We start from the raw sequence: 9,290 nt of genomic DNA on the forward strand, positions 1-9,290 counted from the left end.
TCCCTGGGATAAAGCCCACTTGGTCATGGTGTATGATCTTTTTAATGTGTTGTTGGATATATAAAATTGACAAACGATTAGCCAGACTCATCAAGAAACAAAGGGAGAAAATAAAATCAATAAAATTAGAAATGAAAATGGAGAGATCACAACAGACAACACACAAATACAAAGGATCATAAGAGACTACTGTCAACAATTATATGCCAATAAAATGGACAACGTGGAAGAAATGGACAAATTCTTAGAAAAGTACAACTTTCCAAAACTGAACCAGGAAGAAATAGAAAATCTTAACAGACCCATCACAAGCACGGAAATTGAAACTGTAATCAGAAATTTTCCAGCAAATAAAAGCCCAGGTCCAGATGGCTTCACAGCTGAATTCTACCAAAAATTTAGAGAAGAGCTGACACCTATCCTACTCAAACTCTTCCAGAAAATTGCAGAGGAAGGTAAACTTCCAAACTCATTCTATGAGGCCACCATCACCCTAATACCAAAACCTGACAAAGATGCCACAAAAAAAGAAAACTACAGGCCAATATCACTGATGAACATAGATGCAAAAATCCTTAATAAAATTCTAGCAATCAGAATCCAGCACTAGTTTTTTTATGCCTGTATCCAATAAGTAATAATCACATCTTTCAATTTTCAGTCTTAGTGTGAGGTTTCATCTTTATTTTTGATGCAGATCAAAACTATAATAAGTCACCACCCCATACCAGTCAGAATGGCCATCATTAAAGAGTCTACAAATGAAATATGCTGGAAATGGTATGGAGAAAAACGAACCTTCCTACACTGTTGGTAGGAATGCAAATTGGTGCAGCCACTATGGAAAAAAATATGGAGGTTTCTTAAGAAAACTAAAAATAGAGTTGCCATATGATTCAGCAAGCCCTTTCCTGGGCATATAGCCAGGAATTGTAATTTGAAAAGATATATGCATCCTTATGTTCGTAGCAGCACTATTTAAAATAGCCAACACAGAGAAGCAACCTAAATATCTATCAGTAGGTAATTGTATAAAGAATATGCAGTACATATACACAATGGAATACTACTGAGCCATTAAAGAGTGAATTAGTAGAAATGCCATTAGTAGAAGTATGATGGACCCAGAATTATTATACTAAGCCACATCAGACACAGAAAGACAAATACCATGATATCACTTTTATGTAGAATTTAAAATAAGATGCAGATGGATTTATCTACAAAACAGAAACAGACTCAACAGACATAGAGAACAGATGTGGTTGCCAAGGAGAGGCATGGATTGGAAGTCTGGGATTAGCAGATGTAAACTATTGAACAGTACATAGAATGGATAAACAAAATAGAGTTAAAGCAATGAACTTGGAATAACAACTTCAGATGAAACAGGCCTTAGGTTTTAAGTAATCCAATATTAGCATATCACAGATAAAGGAGACAAAGACTCAGGGAAGTTAAGTAGGGTCATGAGTCAAGGTTACCACCAGGACTATCTTGTAACTTCTAATCAAATGTACTTTTACCACTTCACACTGTCTCAGTGTGGTCACCACAACCACTGTCTTCCTACCCAACTGTTTTCTACCTATCTACTTTAGCAAAAAAGAAAAATGTACTGGCTCACAGAACTGGAATGTCCAGAGACTCAAGGGCTCCAATTGCATGTTTTAAGCTGGCTTTCTCCATGTGGTGGCCAGGTGGCCTTTGGAAACTCCAGACTCACACTAACTCAACCCAAAAGCCTCATTAGAAAGTCTTTCCTGACACATTTTATCTTGCCAAAGTCTCAGGAAAACCTCTGATTGGTTCATTCTGGATTGGGTACCCAACTCCACCAGCTCACATATCAATACATTCTCTGTGCCAACGTCTTTTAAACCACTGAATATATTATTCACAGAAAAGAGGATTATCTAAAAAGAAGTCAGGGATTTTAAAAACACGCACAAGCAACAAATATATGTTATAAACATATATTAACAAATATATATTATAAACATACTTCTAAAATAAAACAATATGGAAGGAAATATCTAAAAACAGAAGCTTACCAAACACAGGAAGTCAACTATGGTAATGGTGTTGCTTTTCTTCTTTTAAATAATTTGTGTCAATTTCTGTAATGACAAAGATAAAGAAAAATCTCATTTCAGGAGATGAAAGATTGATTCCCTATGGCTTACATCATAATAATTACTTTTATACACACTCAACATACAATATTTTATATTCTCTGCACAGTGTCTGGCATTCAATGAATGCTCATTCTCATTCTTTGCACACATACAATAGTTAGTTTGGTTTGTGCTAAGGCTACTGTCATCACCTTTCTATCACCACACACTGACAGTGTTATTCACGTTATGAAGTCTCAGTTGAAAGACAACATGGACTATAAGCTGTTCCACATTTTTGATTTTCAAAGTTTGAGCTTTTGAATGCCACAAATTCCAGAATGGCTTATCATTTGCTCTGGGATTTCATAGCACGTATTCCCCGTTCTCCTTATACTTCAGTGGAATTTCTATCATTCAGATTTTCTTTCTTAATTTCAATTGACATGAACTTTGGTTATTATGTCTGAGAATTTCACGAATATAGCTCAAATTTTGTCATCTGGTAAAATTAAGTTTCTCCAATGTCACTTTGGAATAACCACAGATTTAAATGAAGCACAAATTGTTAAGAAATTGTCACCTGTCTAATTTCATTGGAGATCAATGAGGTGGAGTATGATCATAGTTAGGAGACAGGGCTATTTGGTTAAACAGTTCTGGGTTCTTACTGGCTGCTGCTGCTGCTAAGTCACTTCAATCAGTCGTGTCCGACTCTGTGTGACCCCACAGACGGCAGCCCACCAGGCTCCCCCATCCCTGGGATTCTCCAGGCAAGAATACAAGAGTGGGTTGGCTGGTCTTAGTCAAATTAGTATACACAGTAAGACTTAATGACCTCATCTATAATGTGGAAAGCACCATTACCTAATTCATAGGTAATCCATGTAGAGGGTATGGTACTCTTTGAACTCTAAATACAGATTAACCATTGTTATGACAGCCATAAAAAAGTAGCTTATTTGTGGGCAATAAAATAAAGAGCAGAAATAGCATCTGCTGCAGTTTGCAAGCACAAAATGAAAATGCACATATTTGTGAACGCTGATTTTACTGATAGACAATTTTTATGTTTTTCCCAAGAAGCCTTCCCATATTTCTTTGCTTTCATTTGTCCATCTCCTTTTGGATTCTTTATACTATTTTTTTATAGTTTTGAGGTACAACTGACCTTGTACCTCAAATAAAAATTGTATATATTTAAGGTACACAAAATGATTTGATATACATATACAAATGATAATCATAATCAAGCCAATTAACACACCCATCACTTCACATAGTTACCTTTTTATGTGTGTGTGGTGAAAACACTTAAGATCTACTCTCCTGGTGACTTTCAAGTAATTAATAATATATTATTAACAATAGTCACCATGCTGTAAGTTCAATCTTCAGAATTTCTTCATCTTATAAGTAGAAGTTTGTACCATTTGACCAACATCTCTCCATTTTGCCTGATTATTTTGATTGTTTGTTTAGCTGTTTTTTTTTTTTTTTAAGAATAAGACATTAAGACAGATTGCCAGCAGATACAGAATTCTCTGTGACTGCTGCTTTTCTCTAAAATCTATTCATTTCTTCCATCTCTCCTGTTTGAGTCCAGGCTACATCTTTTCTTGCCTGCTCCCTGTTGTTCTCTCTGCTTCTGTGATCACATCCTATGGTGCTCATTGCTGCTGGTCACCAATAGTCATCTCTCCTGTGCATGCGTGCTAAGTTGCTTCAGTCACTTCTGACTCTTTGCAACCCTATGGACTGTAGGGCTATGCTGCCTGCCAGGCTACACTGTTAGTGGGGATTCTCCAGGCAAGAATACTGGAGTGGGTTGTCATGCCCCCCTCCAGGGAATCTTCCTGGCCCAGGGATCAAACCCGTTATCTCTTGTGTCTCCTGCATTGGCAAGTGGGTTCTTTACCACTAGTGCCACCTGGGAAGCCCACCAGTCCTCCTGTACTTTTGGGCATTTATGAAGATCGCCCTTTCCCATGCCTTAAAGAAATGCATGGCCATGACAGTGATGCAAGAGTGGAAGTGACCCATGGTGGAAGCACTTAAGCTCATGTGTGTGGTTTCTCATGTTCAGTCCTTGTTAACATGACCACCAACCTTCTGAAATGCAGAGCTGTTGTCAGTCAAGAGTTGTAGAGTGAGGATGATGTAGAACAGAATGACAAATAATACATGAACAAGGAATAAAGCTTGTTTCACAAACACAGTTTAAGTACTAGTTACAGATTGCTTGGAACATAAACTATTGCATAGTATTCTTTTCAACTGAAATTTAAGCAGCGTCTCTGGGGAAATTACATGTTGCTTCTTGCACAGTCTCTGATCATCACCCTGAGCTTAGTATATGAAATCAATAAATATTTGTCAATAGACTGACCAGGGAAAGGAACTTCATTTTCTCCTCTTTGAAGTGAAATTTGACTATTTTACATTAAGTTAGCAGTGGACTTACATACAGTTACTACAGATATATGGACAAAAACTCCTCTTAAAATCTTCTAAGACTCCTCAAACTCTCCTTTTGTATAGATGTATCTAAGGCCCATAAATCTCATATTATTATTCACTTGCTCACAGGGGCCCAAATAAATCTATGTCTTATTTCTATTATCTTTTAATATTCTTCTATTATTAAAGATATGGAAGGAGAAAGGTAATGGAGAATGGACTTTCTGATAATTTAGCTGTCATCATTAGCATCATGGTTTGGCTAAAGGTTGGAATGTTCAAACCATGATTATAAAGAGTGGAATATAAAGTGTCTCCTGGGACTTTGATCCAGGAGCAGTTTACATTTTTAGTAGTTTCAAGCATTCAATTTGATATTTCCTTGTTGCATCTCCTTAATAGGATGGCAGAGGCAGAAGTATCAGATGTGAGGGTATCTCAGATTGTGCCTTAACAGGAAGAAAAGCCCAGGCACCAAATGTTTGCTAAGGACACTTTTTATACAAAGAGCCTTGGGAAAGACTTTCAAAACCTTGTTCAACAACTCCAGAATTTTCCTCCATTTTATTACTCCTCAATAGTCAGCAATCCCCAATATCTTGCTGTCCCTTTACTGCCTCTTCTGTTTGTTGTCTCTTTCACTTTGTTATCCTGTGAGTCTTGTTTCTGATTTCCAGGATCTGCCTTGACCTCTAGTGCCTGTGCAGGGTACAAATCCCATCTCTGCAATCACATCAGTAACATCATATAGAAACTCCCCAACTGTATGTCCATAAATGGCTCTCCCCACAATTCTCCATTGCAACTAAGTATAGGATGAGAGTATAGATGAGAGGTCCATGTCTGATTTACCATCAACTTCAGCAGTGACTAATATTCCACTACCCTTGGTATCTTACTTTCTCCAAGAAAGTCTGTGAGAATGATCCATTCAGATTAGTTTCATAAGATCAAAGCTCTATTACTCATTTTTTCATATTCTAATGTTTGTGAAATAGTGGTACCTCTTACACTTGATATGCACCTTTAATGAGATATTTAATTTCCAAATGCTATCATTAAATTTATAAAGAAATATATAATTGATTGCATCTTAAACTTCAAGGTTAAATTTACTCCTCATATTTTGTTGTTCAGTTGCTAAGTCATCTCCTACTCTTTATGACCCCATGGACTGTGGCACACCAGGCTTCCCTGTCCTTCATTAGCTTCTGGAGTTGCTCAAACTCATATGCATTGAGTCAGTGATGCCATCCAACCATCTCATCCTCTGTCACCCCCTTCTCCACCTGCTCTCAATCTTTCCCAGCATTGGGGTCTTTTCCAATGAGTTGACTCTTTGCATCAGGGGCCAATGTATTGGAGCTCACAAATCAGATATAATCCTGTGACAAAAAGATTCAAGGGATTAGATCTGATTTGTGAACTTCTCATATTAGAGGTTCTCAAGTACACTTTATGGCTTTGGTTTTTATTTCACTGAATGCATGTCATTTAACAGAGCTCAATGGTGATAAATTTAAGAACTATGAAATGCAACCAAATCCCGAGCATCACAGGCTAGAAGAGTGTTGAGCCTGGTTTGCACAGATGTGTCTGGCCTGCTCTCTAAGCTTCCGTACAAAACCAACAACAACCGTTCCACATCAGGAGAAGCAGGCAGAACATCATCACATCTGGGGTGGAATAGCAGCTAATTTTACACAGAAAGAGTGCCTATTTGACTTTTTGCTCAAGTTCTTTTGGCATTCCAATCAATGTAAACATGTTGACTAGATGGTTATTTTCTCAGGGAAAATTGTTTCATCTGATCCCATTTACTCTTTTTCTCATACTTAAATTTACAAGTAAACACAGTGAGGCTTTACTTCATTCCCTATCTGCATTCAACATTTTACTTGTTGAAACCACTGCTATGAAGTTTATAATTTTCTTTAGACAAAAACATGTACACCAAAACCCCACCAAAACACTGCATCTTTTCCAATAACCCCATTTTAAGGCATATAAGCATATGATAACAAATTCATATCCTAATGAAAACACACCATCTAAAATCTGTTTTACTCATGTGTGTCTCTTTAATCTGAATGTCAGAGATTGAATTATCATGCTTATAAAGAAATCTTTTTCTCCTCAACAAATCAACTACATGATACTGCCCTAAACTTTGGGAAAGTAAATGACTTTTTCTAAGACCCACAGGTTAGTAAGGACTAGCTAGCTTTTATTGGGATTCAATCTTTATGCATGGATTTAAATTTCCAGGAATGCTTGGTGAGGAGAATCCTAGAGTTCACACCACAATTCCTATACAGATTGAGAGAATCAAGATTTGGGGGCCCTGATTAGTTAATAAAGCCAGGGATATATTATTACCCACCCAATCTACAATTATTCAATTGCATTAATTAAGCAGGGAAGCCAAGTGATTCCTGTAACAGTTAAATATGTATTAACCACTAGGAGTCAGTGAAATTATGAATGTTCACTGAAAATGATTCACACAGACTGACCTGGTTCTAATTTCACTTCTGCCACTTTCCCTGGTTGTTTGACCTTGTAAAACTACTTAATCTCTTAGCCTTAAGTTTCTTTTGAAAAATAAGCAAAATAATAGCTACTTTACATGATTATAAATTTCCCCTCTCTCTCTCTCTCTGGATATATATATATATATAATGTGTGTGTATATACATATTTGGCATAATGAGTGCTCAATGGCAATTTCATTATCACTGTACTGTACCCAACCCAACTGTAAGCTCAAATACTCTAATAGCCCTCGTTTCTCCTATCAATATGAGAAACAGACAATGAAATTCATCTCCTAGGATACCATCATTTATCAGTTCACCCTCACTTTCTATTTGTTTAAGAGATGTTAAGAGAGCTTTTATAGTTAAGGATTAACTATAAAAATCATACAAATGTCTAATTTCAAGGAAACAGTGCCTGTGGGACAGAAAATAGTTGTATACTTGCCTCTTTTTTCAATTAAAAAAAAGAAAAGTTTGAACAAGCCTACTCACAAAACCTTCCATTTAAAATTTTTCCTAGCACCTCCTTCATTAAAAATCTCCTGCAAATAACTGGTATAGAACTGGGAAGCAACATCAAGGCAAAACAAAAACTGCTACAAATGCAGTAAACCATAGAATACTAGAATGGGAAAAGCAACTTAAAAAGGATTAGTGAGAGGAAGATATTAAAGAGACAAACCTTTTACTTGTCCCTGAAATCATATAAAATTGTCATTAACTCATCAGTAAAAATAACTATACCCAAATCAATGGCAATTTCTTTAATAGAAAGACCATATTTTCTTCAAATTGCCAGAAGACTCTTCCGAGTGTACATTTGTGCATGTGGTATATCAAATAATAGGGGGTGAGGTTTGTTATTTCAGCAAGGAACAGTAGTTTTTAGAAAGTAAAGTGATGCTGTTTCCAAGCCTTCACTCCTGCAATGAGATTGGAAAAAGAGAGAGTTTTGAATTTGCTAGGGCTGCTATAACAAAGTACTGCAAGTGGGTGGCTTAAACAATAGAACTTTATAGTCTCACAGTTCTGGAGGCTAAAAGCCCAGATCAGGCTGTTAGCGGGGTTGGTCCTTTCTGAGGGCTGTGAGGAAAGAATCTGGTTCATGCCCCTTTCATAGCTTCAGTGTTTTGCTGCAAACCTGGATGTGCCTTGGTCTATAGACCCATCACCTAGATCCCTGCTCGCATGTCTCTACACATATATCTCAACTTTGTATAACAGCATGTTTTATCGGCTTGGGAGCTCACCTACTTCAGAACGACCTCATCAAAGCTTCATTACATCTGCATGACTATTCCCAAATGAGGTCACATCCTGAGGTACTGGGCATTAGGACCTCACACATGAATTTGGGGGAGACACAATTAAACCTGTAGCAAGACAGAAGAGAAAGTACTGCTTCTGAAATGGTAGAGCAAACCATCCAACCTGTCAAGGTAGACAAAACCTAACTAGATACTCATTAAAATAGGTGTCATTGTGGGTATACATGTTGAATGTCACTGGCACTTCTTGTAGTTTTCTTATCTACCACGTAGATGATTCTGCTTACTGATACTCATATTTGTAACCCATGGACTGTAGCCCATCAGGCTCCTCTGTTCATGAAATTCTCCGGGTAAGAATACTGGAGTGCATAGCCATTCCCTTCACCAGAAGATCTTCCTGAACCAGGGACTGAATCCAGATATCTTGCATTAAAGCATATTCTTCACCTACTGAGCCACCAGGGAAGCCCAGTCATATGCAAGAAGGCACATGAGTACTTCAGAGTATGAGAGAAAGAAATTAAGATCCAAGTCCAAGCACATTGATTCTAGGACATCTCATCAGGGAATGGAAACAAAGCTGATTTCATAAGACTTTCAAATTTATTACTAGTTCCTTTTTCTTTGTAGAATATTGTTTATAAGCAGCCTTATATTACTAAGTAAGTGTAATTCACTGTTGCTGAACCTAAGCAAGTCTTCCAAAACCCTAACTTCATCAGAATTATTAATTCCTCCCAGAGATACACATGCTTTATTCTGGGGCCAACTATATTGCAACAATTCTTTGTTGATAACAAAGGGTGTAGGTGTGGGTAGCTTGAGGTTCTACTTTTATGGGACTTGATGTTTTACTTTTTTAAAAAAAGTCAACCTAATATGAACATGAACCAAGAGCTTTC

This window comes from Bos javanicus, chromosome 7 (assembly GCF_032452875.1).
Source record: "Bos javanicus breed banteng chromosome 7, ARS-OSU_banteng_1.0, whole genome shotgun sequence".
Taxonomy (NCBI): domain Eukaryota; kingdom Metazoa; phylum Chordata; class Mammalia; order Artiodactyla; family Bovidae; genus Bos; species Bos javanicus.